A 17,136-nucleotide genomic window follows, 5' to 3' on the forward strand; every position below is an offset into this window, starting at 1 on the left:
ATTTGTGAGATTTTGGGGGGCAGTCTTTGAAAGGTATAGCTTCTGGGGAGAAAAAGGCAAAAGGCAAGGTAGAAGTGCCACTTTGCGATTAAGTGGTGTCTTAGTTTGTTCAGGCTGCTGTGACAAAATCCCATACACTGGGTGGCTTATACACAGCAGACATTTCATGTTTATAGTTCTGGAGACTGGAAATCTGAGCTCAGAGTGACAGCATGGTTGGGTTAGGGCCCTCTTCCAGGTCACAGACTTCTTGTTTTATCCTTTCATGGTGGAAGAAGTAACATCTGTCTCTCGGGGGTCTCTTTTATAAGGGCAAGAATCCTATTCATGAGAGCTTTACCCTCATGATGTAATCACCTCCCCAAAGCACCACCTCCTAATTCCATCACTTTGGGGTTTAAGATTTTAACATTGGTATTTTGTGGGGAACACAAATATTCAGTCTAAAGCAACATGTGTAAAAATTTCCCCTCCAAAATAGCTATCTTTTTCATAGATTTTCAGAAACATCCATCAGCCAAAACATCTTAAGAACCTTTGCTTTTGATAGAGGTAGGGAAGGTCTGTCAAGATATGTCAGTGCCTTGGGAAAAGAACTATTAGAAAAACACCATATGAGCTTTGGAAGGAAGTGAATCAGTGGGAGCATTTATTTCAGATGGTCAGGCAAAGAATAAATATATCCACGATAATTAGACTAAAGGTTTTCAGTGAGGACTGATACTGTGTAGATTACCAGATTAAGTCTAGATTATTCTGCCTGGAGAATGATGAACAATGAGGAAATAATTTCAAAATACAAGAAAAATACTGAGAGATGATTTATTTCTGAGCTAGACTAAATGATGGAAGGCTGACAGTAGGCATCCTATATTATTATACAGAAAGTACGTAATAGCATCAGCTATTGGACTATAGCCACAAGGACAGACTGGGCTCTTTGTGGTATCCTACCAGGGAATGAAATTTACCCAAAAGATGAATCAAACATAGCATGTTTGTTTTTGAGTTTTTGTTTATTTGTTTGGCTCCATGTGGAAAGTGCTCATTAATCTACCTAATAGCAGGGTTACTATTATTTCACAACAATAGTTACTACTATTTCACAACTAGTCTTTCACAAGCCTCATACCAGAGGCTTGGCTATAGAATTTCTATATCTAGTTTCATTATTATCATCATTATTATCAGGGCTAACATTTATTTGCTCCGTGTTTCTTACTGTAATATGAAGTTAAATGCACTATCATATTTAATCCGTAACAAAAGTCCTCACGTGATATATGCTATTATATCAGTTTCGGGGAAAGGAAAACTGAGTCTGAGAATAAGTAGTTCAGTTCCCACAGGGAGTACACACCTAGGTCTGTGTTATGCTGAGACCCATTCTGCTATGTTTCTGGCAGTTTATTTCCATTTTACTTCTGAGGGAGCATTGGACAAGAGAATTGGCATTAAGAGAACTTGGCATCATCTCTTGCCTGGAAACAGTGATTCAGAATGATGTATACTCTAAAAAAGAATGCAAAACGTTGATGAGGATTTGCATCAAACCTCAAAAACATTGCAAAGTAGCACAACAGAGCAGTCCCAGGGGAAATCGCAAAGGGAGGGGGAAAGAATATGGAGACTTCGAGAAAAGGAGAGAAAGGAGGATAGAGAAAATAGAAAAAGGAAAGTCAGTGAGCAGGGACTGAAAACGTCTAAGAAGAACAGGAACATGCTGCTTCCCCTTCGTCTCCACCCACAGAAGCACTTGTGCTGAACTGTGTGAAAATCTGTGAAGGATTGAGGAAAAACCCACATTTTATTATCATCTCTTCTAAGTTATTTATTGAGAATTATTATAGAAATCAAGAAAACCATTTCCTTTCCTATATAGTTTTCTGCAGTTTCCTAGCTTTTGGACCTTTTACTTCATAAATTTTTGTTGATTTATGAACTCTCCAAAGCATAATTGTTTAAGCATAATTTTTAACTACTGGCTTAAACTGTTTTTCCTACATATTTTGTGTGTAACTTTTAAAAATCATTTCCTTTAACATTTAATCAGTACAAATAGAATAAAGGAATTTATGTATTCCAGAATTATAGATAATTCCCTTGTCAATGAGTTTTAAATAATAGAATTTTCTATCCCTGGCAATTGGCTAGCAATAATAATGGCAGCTTCTGAGTGCTGACAATGTATCAAGCACTATGCTCAGAGTTTAACATGTATTAACTCATTTAATGAGCAAATCAGCACTACAATCCTGTGGGGAACATTGTGGTAGAGAAGGCTGGTTGCCTACAAATCTACTTTTCCGTTTCTCCTTTGCATCCAAACGTTATCTAAGTGACACAGCCCTCGCTAAAGGACTCAATTTCCAAGCCCACCTTGCACCTTCACGCACCCACATGAATGAGTACTGACCTGTAGGGTGTGCACAGATCTGCTGTGTGAAACTTTAGGCCATTGGGAGATCCTTCTTTGTGAACCCACCCTCTACCCCCACTTCCTCTTTTTTAACTCTGAAATGCAGCGACGATTGCTAATGGTTCAGTCGCTAGTATGGGCCATGGTAGCTTGAGGATAGAAGCCAGTGCTGAGCATAAGTGAACAGACAGATCAAAGAATCCTGGGTTCTGGATAACTTTCTGGAGCCATTGTACCAGTTGTAAACTGCTTATATCTGTACTTCTTTTACGAGAGAGAGTTAACCATCAATGTTTAAGCCATTGTTGTTTGGGAGAGTCTTTTACGTGCTATCCCACAGGATTCTTAATTGCTATGCAGGTATTGTTATCTCAGTTTTATGGAAGAAGAATCTTATAGCTTAACCATGTTATGAGGCTTTTATAGTATTTGGGTTCAAACTAGAGTCTGTTTGACTCTAGAACCCAACAATTTGCTACTAGATTAATATTGATAGTATTAATTTTATTAATAAAATTAATTTTAATGTCAATACCCACATCATGTACAATTCAACAGCATTCTTTTCAAACCAGTAATAGTACTTTATGCAGGGGTAGAGACCGTAGCTAATCAAGCCAAGGTCGTGAATACCTTTCCCAAGGAAGTTGGACTTATTTCAGTAGCCACAATCTGTTGGTGCCTTTGGCTATTCCTCAGCCCATGCCACAAGCTGCCTAGTAATCACAGAGGAAGCTGGATTAGGGTGTGCACAACTGCTCACCACCAGTGAGAAACAACATAGAGTACTGCCCATGAGGCACTGCATATGTGTGTGTTCACCAAAAGATATGTATTCTAGACATGTCAATCAGTTCACCTGCTGCAATCTACTTTTCTTTCGTACATATCCTCGAGTGTAACCACAGCCATTTACTTCAAGACCCTCTCTGCCCTACTCCTGCTCCAGAGGCTAATTGGACTATGGCAGCACATAATATTAGCCAAGCCCTCCATAGATCAGGCTAAGTCAATTAGATTGTCCGTTCTAACAAGAGAGACCATAGCCTTCCTTGTAACAGCCTAATGGTTGTGTAATTTCCAGATTTGAAGTCATCTGTATTTCGTGTCTATGTAAAACTTATAAATAGCCGAAAGAAACTTCTTAGGCAGAAGAATGAAACACACATATAAAAGAAGGGGTTTAGACAACACACAGTTGTGCTAGTTGAAAGTTCATAGCACCACTTGCATGATCACCTTCCGTTTATTCTCAAGATTCCAACCTCTGCTTCATTTCTCAGAAGGCTTTACTATACACTCAAAATCAACTGAGCTCTGCATCTAATATTTCTACTCTGTACAATTTTACTACTTTTAAAGTATTTTCAATAATTGGCTAATGTCTCATTTTTCTGCTGCTTAGAGAGTGCCTGGAACATAGAGGTTACTCAATATATATGTGTTAGAGACACTATGACCTGAGAGAATGAGGTAGTTCTCTTAATCCATGACGTTCTTGTCATGGTCCCAGTTAGATATAATTGTACTTTGGTTTCTATTTCTGAGTGTCCAATAAATTACAATGTTTATGATTATCATAATAACCCTACTTTCTCTTTCTGTTTTGGCTTAATATATATCTGTTTCTTGAAAACAAAGGAAATATAATTAGAGAAAGTGTGTATAAAATAAATAGGCGGTTAGGTAAACAAAGAAGGGAAAGACCAAAAATTTAGAAGGTGGAAATTGCATCATGTGAAATAGTAGAGATATTTGGTTCATTCATTAATACATGTTTAAAATGAGTGTAATTATGATTCCTATGATAACATCGTATCAAACTTCCATTTAACCAGCAGTTAAAGAATATCCTTTGACTCCACACTATTTTTAATAAATGGTGACATTCAAATTGAAGAATGATGTAGATTTTCTTCATTGATCTTTTTTTTTTCTTATCCCAATGAGGGAGAGGTATAAGAATTAGCAGTGCCAGAAATAAGTGAAGAAAACTTATAGGAATTGATGTTTATTAGAAAGTTCACATGGGTGACTGGCATGCCCATGAGAACCTCCTGACTGAGGAAAATAATGGTTTAAAAGCCTCTGTTCAACCTAGCAACTTAAATGTGAATTTCCGTTATATTTTGCAAATTCATTTAGATATAAATGATAAATAATAAAAAATCATAGATCAGGGTGGCAGACAGGGAATAAACAGGTTTGTGTCTAGCACTTTGGAAAAAGAGGTTGACTAGAACAATTTAAGCTAAGAGATGCCACACCATTGCTTTTCTTGAAATCATGCTTCATAGGTAACAGATGGCACAAAATCAATAGCTGATTAGAGAATAACACTTGGCATTCTATCTTGTGGGTGGGAGGAAAAGGGTGTTTAAATTTTAAGGAAAAAACAGCTCATAAGCAAGATTGGCATACAAAGACTGAGAAGAATGCTAAAGGAAAGAATCACTTTTTTTCCATTTAATGTCCAGAAAAGAAATGAGCAGAAATCTGTTTGTCACAGCTTAAGTCAAAATGATAATTTCTTATGGGCTTATTTCCTAGAGCTTATTGTTTAATTTCAAATTATTGGTACTATTGGGGCCACATTCCCTCTTTCCTTGGGTAAACTTACATGACCATTTCTTTATGTGATTTTGTATACAGAAAAAAAAAAAAATCAAGGACTGAGGAGACAAATGGTGCTCAAGCCCCATCAAGGGACCTTACTGTCATTTCACTAGCCATCTTGTTATACTAAATTATACGTCTTCAGGGGAAAAGTTCCATGAACTCTTGTCTGTCTTCCTCTTCTCGTCTCAGGTTATTCATGCTGAGTTTATGTAGACCCGCTCTCTCAGGTGTGTTGTGTCCCTTCCTCTTCTACTGGTCATCATTACCAGATAGCAAATATAGAAGAGAATATTCAGAAATAATGATAGACGGCCTGTGGACTTGCGTGTGTGTGTGTGTGTGTGTGTGTGTGTGTGTGTGGAGAGAGAGACAGAGACAGAGAGAGACAGAGATTGAGTTATGGACAAGGTTTGAAGTTAGTTGATACTAAGACTAAAATTCAGCAAAACCCAGGAGTTTATATAAGAACCTTGAGTTTTTGAAGGTGTATATGGCAAATTAGCACAGACTTTATAAAGGAAACATTCATTACCTCTGGAAAAATGCAAAATCAGATTTCCAGTCTAAGAAATGTGGCAGGCAGCCAGACATTTGTCTGTAAAAGTACAAATGAGATGTTCATCTTGAACCAAGATTGGGGAGGACAAATGGACAAGAAATACATGGGTGTGTGTTTGTCATTACTGCCATTCCGTTTTCTTCAGAAAAGCTTTTATGACAAAACTTCTAATGCTGTTAATCTTACAGGCAGAGGACCAGAATGAGGGAAGTCATTACAAGTTACTAGAGCCAGATGGGGGTCCAGGGCCAGCCCCTCTGAAGATCTTTAGCTTTTGTTGGAGGGACCAAAAACAATGTTTATCATTTTGAAGTTGAAACTGTCCTGCTTGTAGGTCTTCTATTAATGGCCTCAGGTATGAGATCTGAGCCCATCTGTAGTTAAGAAAGGTAATAGAAACTCCCTAAAAGTACCTGGAGCTACATCTTAGTGTGGGATAGGTTCTAAAGTTAAATTTAAAGTGAAATTCTCATATATCCAAATTTAGGCAAAAGTAGTTTTGGATTTTTATGTCAGCCAATTTAGACTATGTTGTCCTGCAGTAATAAGTGGCCCCCAAATTCCAACCATTTAAACACAAAGATTTATTTCTTTTTCATGTTAGATATTGGTTAGATTTACTTGCAGGTTGATTCTATGGGTCCCCTTCATTCTGGGATTCAGATTTCAGGAACAGCTCACTTCTGGTACGTGTTATTTTCATGGTAGAAGATGAAAGAGCCAAGGGGAAACCTATTGGTGACTCTTTAAATTCAGTTATAAAAAATTTCACCCCTGCTTGTGTGCCACTGGCCACAGTAAGTCACATGGCCAAGGATGAAGATGATGACAGTGGGAACGATATTGCTTCCACTGGGAAAGATGTGGCAAGTCACATGCACTGAGTGGGGGTGTGTGATGCTATTATTGGGAGTTGCAGAGAACAACAGGGAACAGAATGGAAATCTGTAGCACAAATGGGATCAACGCAATCGAAGCACAATGTCCCTTTGGAAGGTGTCACTTTGGCGATATATGATGTCTTAGTATCGAGTGATGTAAGATGCCTTAGTTCCTCCATATGTGTACCTGATGAAGCAGTTGTATTTGGGGAAGTGGAGCATGAGCCTTAACACAAGAACCACACCCACTTCTCTGGGAGAAGTGCTGGCTTTGGGGAGGCAATTGGGAACCAAGACTGACTAATTTATGGGAGATTCACATTTCTCACTTTATATTGATTCCAGGACTAATCTCCATTGATTGGAACGGCAGCAGAAAACTTCCACACTATTGAATTTGTTTTCCTTTTCCTGTCTCCTCATTGTTGGTCCATGTTACTGCTTCTCTGTCTTACCATTTCTGAAGCCAGAAATGTGGGACTCATCTTTTCTACTTCATTCTTCCTTATTCTTCATTTCTATCTATTTTCCTCTATAAATAAGCATTTTTATCCCTGTCCACTCCCACTAAATTGGTGCACAGTGCTGTCATCTTCCTGGACTAAGCAAAAGTCTACTTCATGGTCTCTCTGCTTCCACTCTTAACAATCAGTTCTCCACACAGCATAGAGAGAGGTTTTCTTAGAGAGGTAAATGCTGTGATAACATCTCCTAGCTTAAAACCCTCAGTGATCCCCTATCACTCTTAGAGTATGGTCTGAGCTCCTTAATGCCAACAACAAAGCCCTCCTGATCTGGCCCCTCCCAGCCTCATGTCAGATTTTCTTTGCCATTGCTTTCTCTAGCTTGGTCACAGTGGCTTTTATTCCATTTTTCAAGGTCTTCCTACTGCCTCTTTCTTCACAGTTTTCACACCCAGTGTTCCCTATGGCTTGGTCAAGATTTTCCTTACCCTTTCCACCGGCTGCCCCCACTTAGCTGATTTATGTTAATTGAGAAAAACATAGGTTAAAAGTCAGTTCCTTAGAAAAACCTTCCTTCCTTGCCAGCTACGATGCCCTTGGATAATTCTTATGATTTTCTTCTCTAGCACTTATGCAAGAAATATGCATTTAAATGATTTTTGAAACCTACTGGATATATGAGTGTGGTTATTTTTTGCCATGATTTAAAATAAAATAAAAGGAGTCCCTCAAAATCTACCTTCAAACCTTTCCCCTCTTGGATATAAAGCTCTTGTATGGACTCCCCAAAGAATTTGTCCTGAATATTGCAGGTTCCTCAAAACCAATATTTACTGGATGCCCAGATATAAACTTGTATCATTATATTTATTTCAAAATAAATCTTTTAACAGAGCAGTTTAAAAACAATTAAGACATGGTAGTCAGCACAAATAATTTCTAAACAGGCATTTTCTGTTCTCCTGATAGTGCTTACGTGCTCGGGAACAGGGGAAAAATTAAAACAGATTTAACGTAGTAGCATTACCGCATCTCCTTGGCTTGTCACTGGGTTATAAAAAGGAATCTTCTGGGTACATTCTGAATTGTCTAAGGAATCAAGTGGAAAGAGAGTCTTGACTGAGAGTCTCTAGGTATATGGCTCCATTGTGTTCCTTTTCTAATCAGTAGTCACTTTTTTATAGGCTTCTTGTAAAGTATGAATTTATATCAATCAATAGTAATATAATTTATGGGAATTTTGGATATACCTACACTTTGTTTCCCAAAGCAAGAGCCCATTCCTCAGGTTTAATTGCTAACAAAAACACTTTTAATAACACGCACTGGAAATACGGTGTGAACTGGCATGAATTAATGCTCATACCCTCTTTCTCCACATCCCCCTCATTTCTCATTTTTCAATGAGCAGAACTATCAAGAAATATTGTTATTCACTGTTCCCGTGAATATGGGAAACGGGTTCAAAAGAAGTTCTTTCCCAACACAGAAGTAGCAATATTTCTTTTTAAAAAATTTTTTTAAATGTTTATTTATTTTTGAGAGAGAGGGAGAGACAGAGTGTGAGCAGGGGAGGGGCAGAGAGAGAGAGAGAGAGAGAGAGACCCAGAATCAGAAGCAGGCTCTGAGCTGTCAGCACAGCCCGTCGCGGGGCTCGAACTCATGAACCACGAGATCCTGACCTGAGCCAAAGTTGGATGCTCAGCGGACTGAGCCACCCAGGCGCCCCACAATTAGCAATATTTCTGAACAAACTTTTTGACTTCTGAGAAATCACTGTGTACCAAGATATGACCATAAAACCAAGGTAAAGCATACAAGAAAATTACATCTTTAAGACCTGAAACTGCAAGTTCTGAAGTAGAGTTCACTGCAGGAAAGCTGACGAATTAGTCATTTTAGGACATGCCCAGCAGACACTTGGTGAAGAGGTTTCATAGCCAAACTATATTGCCATTGTATTTGAAAATTATTATCCCCAATATTTACTTCTTATGGTAAAAGACTCACAGCATATGCTTTCTTCCCCCTTAAATAGAATATTCCGCTGATTTTCTTTCTAAGTACACAAGTCAAATGTTCTTGTAACAGAAAGTGACTAAAGCCTGCGAAATCTTTAATTGGTGCTTAAATTCAAGCAGCTGTCTTTCTGCAGATAGGCTGGGCCTGGGAGAACCTGACTAATGTAATGTTCAGGCTTTGTTCAAAGCAGCCTCCCCCACTCTATCTCTGGAGCTGAGATTTGCATGTTTTCCCCAAGTTAGCTTCCTCTTTTAGAAACCAAAGTGTGTGTGAGAAGCTTCTAATATAAAATGCCCATCTTGTTTCCTAAGCTGAAGTCAGTCTTGGCTGAAATATTATTTCTTGAGTTTGTACCTGTAAGCTGATGGTGGACAGGGTTTAGCCCTTAAGTCCAACAGATTTTAGAAGTTTGGACGCTTACTGCCGTGTCACCCTCACTTTCACTGCAGAACAATCATAAGAAAGTGCTTCCTAGCGCTTCCTTTTTTTTTTCATTTTGACAGGCTTTCAAATTATTATGTAAACCATGCTTTTGTTGTCTTTGAGCTCTAAACCACATTGATTTAGGAAAGGTTTCATGTAATCATAGGAATGAAAGGGGTTTATTCCATCATGCTGGCCTGAAGTGAGATTTCAAATTACTCTGCTGGACTAATAAAGTTTCGCCTGCTTTAAAGATGCTCAGGGAACCAATTTTAACCCCTTTAACCACAGACAGGATCAGCAGTATCAGCTCCACCTGATAGCTTTTTAAAATGCAAATTACCTGACCTCTAGAATCTCCAGTGCTGGCTGCATTTGTGTTTTAACCAGTATTGTGAGTGATTCTCTTGTCTGCTTAAATTTGGGATGGATGGAGCTGCACAACAGATCAGCTATACATGGTGGATAGGTCAGAGTGTAGACTGTAGAGTTTAGATCATCTGAGTTCAAATCCTTTTTGGGGGTCTGAAGTTTTCCTATATGCACTAACATTGTATACATTGCCAAAATGTTCTGCTCTGATGGATCTTTTCTTTTTATTGAATCTTGGTAACCAAAAGGGCCAATTTTCTCCTTTGGAAAGTATTTCTTAATAAGCTGCTACAATCAAAAGCCAAGCAAAATGAAAAGTGGCAATGAAATATAATGTATTCTAAAGTAACAGTTATTAATAAATTCTTTGCTGAGATACATGTATCTACTCTTTTAGAAAAAGAAAATCGTTTGAAAACAGGAGCTATTATTTGTTAATGGCATATAACTATCAACATAATTCACAACTAATTGGGACAAAGCAGTTAAACCACTGCAATTGATAATCAGAAATTTTAGAGAGTGATTATATCTATATAATATAAAATTTGTGATCACACACACACATATGTGTATATATATATATATATATATATATATATATATATATATATATTCATGCTGCAAGAGTATTTGTAAACTTATGGCAAGCAATGTGGTTTTGGAGAAGAAAAAATTTGACATAATTTTGGTTAACTTGGTATACTGGTATTTGCATAGGAACATTTTTTTTATTTCTTTAAGTTTCAAGTGGAAAAATAAAAATAAACATATCATCTATATCTTTGCCCAAGCCACAAAGAAGAAAAACAAAAAACAAAAAAACCCAAACACAACAACATGTTAGTAGATCAAAGTAAAGAACTGAGTTGTGCAATATTCCCCCATAAAAGGTGTGTGTGTTGGGGGGGGCGGGGGCGGGATCCCTTAAATGAAATAAATGAAGTAAGCTTTAAATAAAGTTAGCCTGCTATGACTTGCTCCATTTTGTCACAAGTCACAGCACTTAAACAATTAGTTTGGAAATTTTTGAATCAGAACCACATAAATTCTGACTGTAGGTCAGGTAATACTCAGAATATAGGTACCATGTAAGCAGTGAGGGCATTTCTCTTCTCACCGATGTTGCTCTAGCACCTAGGACAGCGTCTGGCACAGAATGGAATTACAACAAATATTTGTTGAAAAATGAATGAAAAATCTATCCCTGTTTTCTTTTTAAAAATAGAAAATCGTCATTTGCCACATTTCAGATTTCCTGCATCATTCCCAATCTCTGTAATTCTAGTTTTTAATATTTATAATATTTCAAGGGCATGCACACAAAAGCATACAGTATGGACATCAGTGGGCTTACCGTCAAGATGATGAAATAAAACATTACAGATATTTTTGAAATTGAACTAACCGCTGGGTTGAATGTTTTTTTAATCTAATTCATCTTTTAAACATAGTTTTACCAAATAATATGAACACATAAACATATATAAGTTATTTGGTTTGATTTGAATGTTTTATAATTTTATATAATTTGTATCAAATTATACAGGCCTCAGGCAACTTCCTTTTATTTTCTCTCTTTCAACATTGTATTTGTGAGATTTATCTGTGTTTATAAGATGGCTCTACTTTATTAATTTTTACAACTATGTGCTATCCCATTGTATGGGTACCCCAAATGTGCTTCTCCTTTGATAGATTGGACTTCAGTTTTCTATTATAAACAATGCTGATAAAACATTCTTGTCTCTGTATTCCAATGATAAGTGTGTGAAGGTTTCACAGGTATTTTAAAATTTATATTATTGCTAAATTACTCTCCAAATAAATTGCACCAATCCATACCTCTATGAGCACTACGTAAATGTCTCTACTCTCTTAAAAACTTGTATAATCTTCAGGTGGCTTAAAATTTACTAAACCCTTTTTAAATTTTTATTTCGCATTTTCAGAAAAACTGAGTAACTCTTAATTTACTTTTTGAACATTGTGGATTTCCCATCTTTATTGTCTGTCCGTATTATATGCTCAGTTCTCTATTTTATCTTCATTTTCTCATTAATTTGAAAGTTTTAAAAACATTTTTTGGTAATAATGCATTATCAGATGAATCATTGCATATGCTTTCCCCTGTACTGTTGTCATTTCCATTTCTTACAGTGTCTTGGATGTGCAGAGACTTATCATTGTTAATGTAATCCAATTTATTAGTCTTTTACTTTATTCCTTCTGCTTTTTGCTTCCTGTTTACTCAAAAGCTTGAAAAATGTTTTGTCTTTTATCAGAAACATTGCAGGGGTGCCTGGGTGTCTCAGTTGGTTAAGTGTCCAACTCTTGATCTCAGCTCAGGTCTTCATCTTAGGGACATGAGTTAAGCTCCATGTTGGGCTCCATGCTGGGCATGAAGCGCACTTTAAAAGACAAAAAGCAAACAAACAAAAAACTGAGGCACCTGGATGGCTCAGTCAGTTAAGCATCTGACTTTGGCTTAGATCATGATCTCATGGTTTGGGAGTTTGAGCCCTGCATTGAGCTGTCTGCTGTCAGCACAGAGCCCACTTTGGATCCTCTGTCCCCCAATCTCTTCGTCTCCGTCCCTTACTTATACTCTCCTTCTCAAAAATAAACAAACATTTTTAAAAATTAAAAAAAAACAAAAACAAAAACATTTCAGTGTTTTACTTTAAATATTTATTCTATTTTAAAGCTATATTCCTATACAGTATGTAGGAATATAATTACTATTTTTTCCTTACGGATGAATTATTGTGTCAAGATCATAACACATCCTTGACTCACTACTTACTAATGACACTTCTACCATTTATAATTTGTGAAAATATGAATACATGTTTCTAGACTATTCTGTTGGTTTTCATTTAGCCATATCCCTACAACAATGGCACATTGGCTTAATGTCTCTAATTAGGTCTTGATAAGTAGTAGGGCAAGACCCCCAACTCTTGTTTATTTTCCTTCTCAGATTTGTCTTGACTATTCTTGGCTTTTTACTCTCTGACATTAATTTAGAATTAGCTTATTAGGTTTTGTGGAAAGCCTTGTAATTTCGATTATAATTTCATTAAATTTATAGACTGATATTGGAAAAATTATTTGCTTTATGATACTGAGAATCCTTCTCCATTTGCAATATCTCTCCACTTACTTGGTATTCTTAAATGTCAGTCAATAAAATATTTTCAGTTTTCTCAAATAGGTCTTAAACATCTTTGCTGGGTATTCTTGTATACTTTATGTTGACTTTTTACTAATGTACATATCTTTTTAAGTAATTGAAAAGTTTTGTGTTTCTTTGTGGTATATAAAAATTATTTTTATATGCAAATTTTATATTCAGATTATTAGCAGGAATGGTTTTGTTCTTCCATTTTTTATTTTTTGTTAATTCTCCTAGACTTTCTTTTTTCATTCTAGATTTTCTATGCAATCATGTAATCTAAATGCAATTTTATATGCAATCATATAATCTTTAAATAAGTTTCCTCCCAATCCTTAATACCATCATCATTAGCACATTTATCATGCTTCTTCTTCTTCTCATTTTAGTATGATGGGTAAAATCTCTAATATAACTTTGAGATGAAATGGCTGTGATAGATTGATACAAAATGATCCCCAATGAACAAATTCTTCTCTGTACTCACACCTTTGTGTAATCTCCCACACTGAATCTGGCCTAGTATTTAGCTTAATTTAGATTTTTTTTTTAATATTTATACTTTTTGACAGAGACAGAGAGAGAGAGGGAGAGAGAGAGAGAGAGAGAGAAAGAGAGAGAGACAGAGCGTGCATGAATGTGGGAGGGGCAGAGAGAGAGGGAGACACAAAATCCAGAGCAGGCTCCAGGCTTTGAGCTGTCAGCACGGAGCCCGAGGTGGCTGGAACTCACAAGCTATGAGATCATGACCTGAGCCAAAGTCGGACTGAGCCACCTAGGCATCCCAGCTTAATTTAAGCTATAGAATATCGTAGATACAGTGGCATCTGAGTTCAAAAGCCTACACTTGAAAGCTTGCAGTTTCTGCTTTTGTCCCCTGAGATTTCTGAGATGCGATGTAAAGGAGCCTGAGCAATTCCACTGAAGAGGTCACATGGAGAGAAGGACACTAGGGAGTGAAAGCCTATCCAGGGAGAAAGTGCCTACAAGTAGCGAGAGAGGACCCTGCTATCCCAGGGTAGGAACTGGGCATGTGAGTGAGACCATTTTGAGTTCCTCCTGCCAAACTAAAGCCATATTAGCAAGCCCAGCTGGGACTTAGGTGGAGGAGACAAATCATCCCATCTGAGCTCTGCCCAGTCAATTCACAGAACCCTGAAGATGAGTAAATCATTGTTTTCATAAAGCACAAAGTTGCGGGGCCATTTGTTCACAGCAACAGGTAACTGTTACGGTGGTAATGGTGAGATTCTTCTCTTCTGGTGACTTTATTTTTTATTTATTTTTTTTTCAACGTTTATTTATTTTTGGGATAGAGAGAGAGCATGAACGGGGGAGGGGCAGAGAGAGAGGGAGACACAGAATCGGAAACAGGCTCCAGGCTCTGAGCCATCAGCCCAGAGCCTGACGCGGGGCTCGAACTCACGGACCGCGAGATCGTGACCTGGCTGAAGTCGGACGCCCAACCGACTGCGCCACCCAGGCGCCCCTCTTCTGGTGACTTTAAAGAAAATCTTTCTCCTGTTTTACTACTAAGCATAATGTTTTCTGTAGTTTTCTGGCAGGTACCCTCCAACAGGTTAAATAAGTTTCCGTTTCATCATAGTTTTCAAAAAGTTATTTTTTTTCCGAATCTCTTTCTCATTTCTGTTGCAATTATGTTTTTTCCTTTCATCTATTAGCATAATTAGTTACATTTTCATATATTAAATAATCTTTGCATGTGTATGGTAAATCAAATTTTATGATATTTTTATGTACCTTGCTTCATTTTCTTTGACAATATTTTATTTAGGATTATATTATCTATGCTCATAAATAAAATTCTTGCAGTGTCTTTTTCCTCAGTTGTTTGTATCTAGACTTGTATTAAGGTTTTATTGTCCCCATACAGTGATTGTTAATATGGGCATCCTTTGTTATCAATGTCTAATATGTACCTGGATATATGTTAACCTGAACATTCTTGCATATTCTATTTCAATTTTTAAATGGTACACAAAATGCATTCTCAGGCCACCCAGAGCCCTTAGTCAAGTTACTCCACATACCACTAAAACCTTGATATAAGGCTTTTTGTATAATAGAAAGCATCTAAAACCATTTATTCCATTATTTTCACTGTTAAACAATGATGCAATATCAGATGGAAATGACATTTGTAATGTATACATTCTACTAATGCATACATACATTGTATGTTCTATAATAGAAATAATCAATGAAATAGTAGGTTATAGATAACTAATTCCAACCAGATCCAGGTTGATACTATGCTAAGTTGCTCAGTATAAGCAAACCATAGTACCCAGGGAATATATGGGAATATGTAGCAATTGTGCAGAGTCATTTAATGTAATAGGAGATCAAAATACTATCCTCGGAAGACAATCCAGTATAAAATGAAGCCACATTGCCTTCTATGGCCTTGCATAGTGTATAAATTCAATACTTTTTCTGGTATACAAATAAGGATTTTTTATAGGGAGTTTCAATTCAGGTAGTAAATTTTGGCAAAAATTTGCAATTTATCGTTTTGAATATTCATATCAGGAAAAATTGTGTAGTGAGGTATACTTGTAAAGCTCTGGCTTGTTTAATAACTTTAAACACGCAGCATTTTCACATTTGAATATTTTGAATCATTCTAATTTCTATTATTTTTTAAATTTATGAGCTGCTTAAAAAGCTATTCATACTTTTCAAATGTGTGTGTGTTTTTTAATGTGTTTCCTAAGTTATTTAAAAATAATGTATACCTAAATGAAGTTCTTCACCATTAAGAATATAATCTATATGATACTTATTTTTGGTACTTGTTTGAAAATCATTTTATTGTTTGGTGCACTATAAGTTTTTTTGTACATGTATCATGTGAGTTTACAAAAACTGTGGAGTCTTTAATTCTTGGCATGGATAGTTCTCTATATGTGTCATCAGACCAAATTTGTTAATAGATATGTTCAAATCTTTTATATTCTTATTGACTGTTTATCTGCTGAATATTCCAATTCCTGGAGGAGGTATTTAGATATTTCTGTCTATGATAGCAGAATTTCTAATTTTTCTAGATAATTATCTCAACTGTATTCTGAGGTTTCTTCTTAGATATATGCTGATTTTAAATTGTCATATTTACCAGTTAAGTATTATTTTTATTACTACATAGAGACCATTTTTTATCTCCTAATTGTGCTTTCTATCTTAAAGCATATTGTGCTTGTCATCAATGCGGTCATGCCAGCTCTCTTCAGGCTAACATGTTCACGGTATTTTAACATCTTTTTAAAATTTTGTATCTTACTCTTTTTGCCAACCATTCATTTTTATTGGTCACAATTAGGTTCTAAATAATCTCCCTTGGATAAGTTCTCCTCTCTTCAGGAGTTTTAATTTTCAGCAAAGCTAATATAGAACCTGTAAGACCCTCTTTTTTTACTCAAATGATTCTTTCAACATACTACTAAATCTTACTCCTGAGAGAGTTTCTTATTCCCCATTTGGTGGCCCTAATCTTAATTTTGCCCCTAACTCCAGGACTAACCCTGCGATCTAACCTCTAACCCCATAGCAAAACCTCACTGGGGCAATCATTGCCAATATATATACATATGCATACACATATATACATATATATACATAAATATATATATATATAGGAGGACATATATGGATATGTATATATACACATATATACATATATATATACACATATATACATATATATATATATATATATATGTCTCCTAGATGTATGTATGTATGTATATGTGTATATGTGTGTGTACATACACACACATATAGGTGTTCTTCAGTAATCATTACTTCTTAAGACACTGGGTTTTTTAGGTGAACATGAAACAATTCCATTCTTTGTAGGTCTGTATGTCCTTTTAACACTGTATTCCCCTCTTACAAAACTCTACAATGTCTACACATCCATTTTAATTGTTTTTTTCTTAAAATTTAACATTCACATTACTTGGGACCTGCACAATAATATATATTTGCATTTGGGTTATAAGTGTAATTAATGATTTTTGGTCCAATTGGTTTCTCATATGACTCACTAGCACCTCCCACACTGTTTTCCTTTCTTGAATATCATAGCCACTGTTTTCCATAGTAAATTGATTTACATATTTATCTAGATGTTTTTCTCCTCCCTCATCACATTTAGTTTCAGTTCCTCTTGATTA

The 17,136-nt window shown here is 36.2% G+C and overlaps 1 pseudogene; it reads left to right on the forward strand.

Annotated features, from left to right (window-relative positions):
- The first annotated feature begins 6,298 nt into the window (after positions 1–6,298).
- LOC123591879 overlaps positions 6,299–17,136 on the forward strand; it is a 31,060-nt pseudogene continuing 20,222 nt past the window's right edge.

The sequence above is a fragment of the Leopardus geoffroyi genome, chromosome B4, assembly GCF_018350155.1.
Source record: "Leopardus geoffroyi isolate Oge1 chromosome B4, O.geoffroyi_Oge1_pat1.0, whole genome shotgun sequence".
Taxonomy (NCBI): Eukaryota; Metazoa; Chordata; class Mammalia; order Carnivora; family Felidae; genus Leopardus; species Leopardus geoffroyi.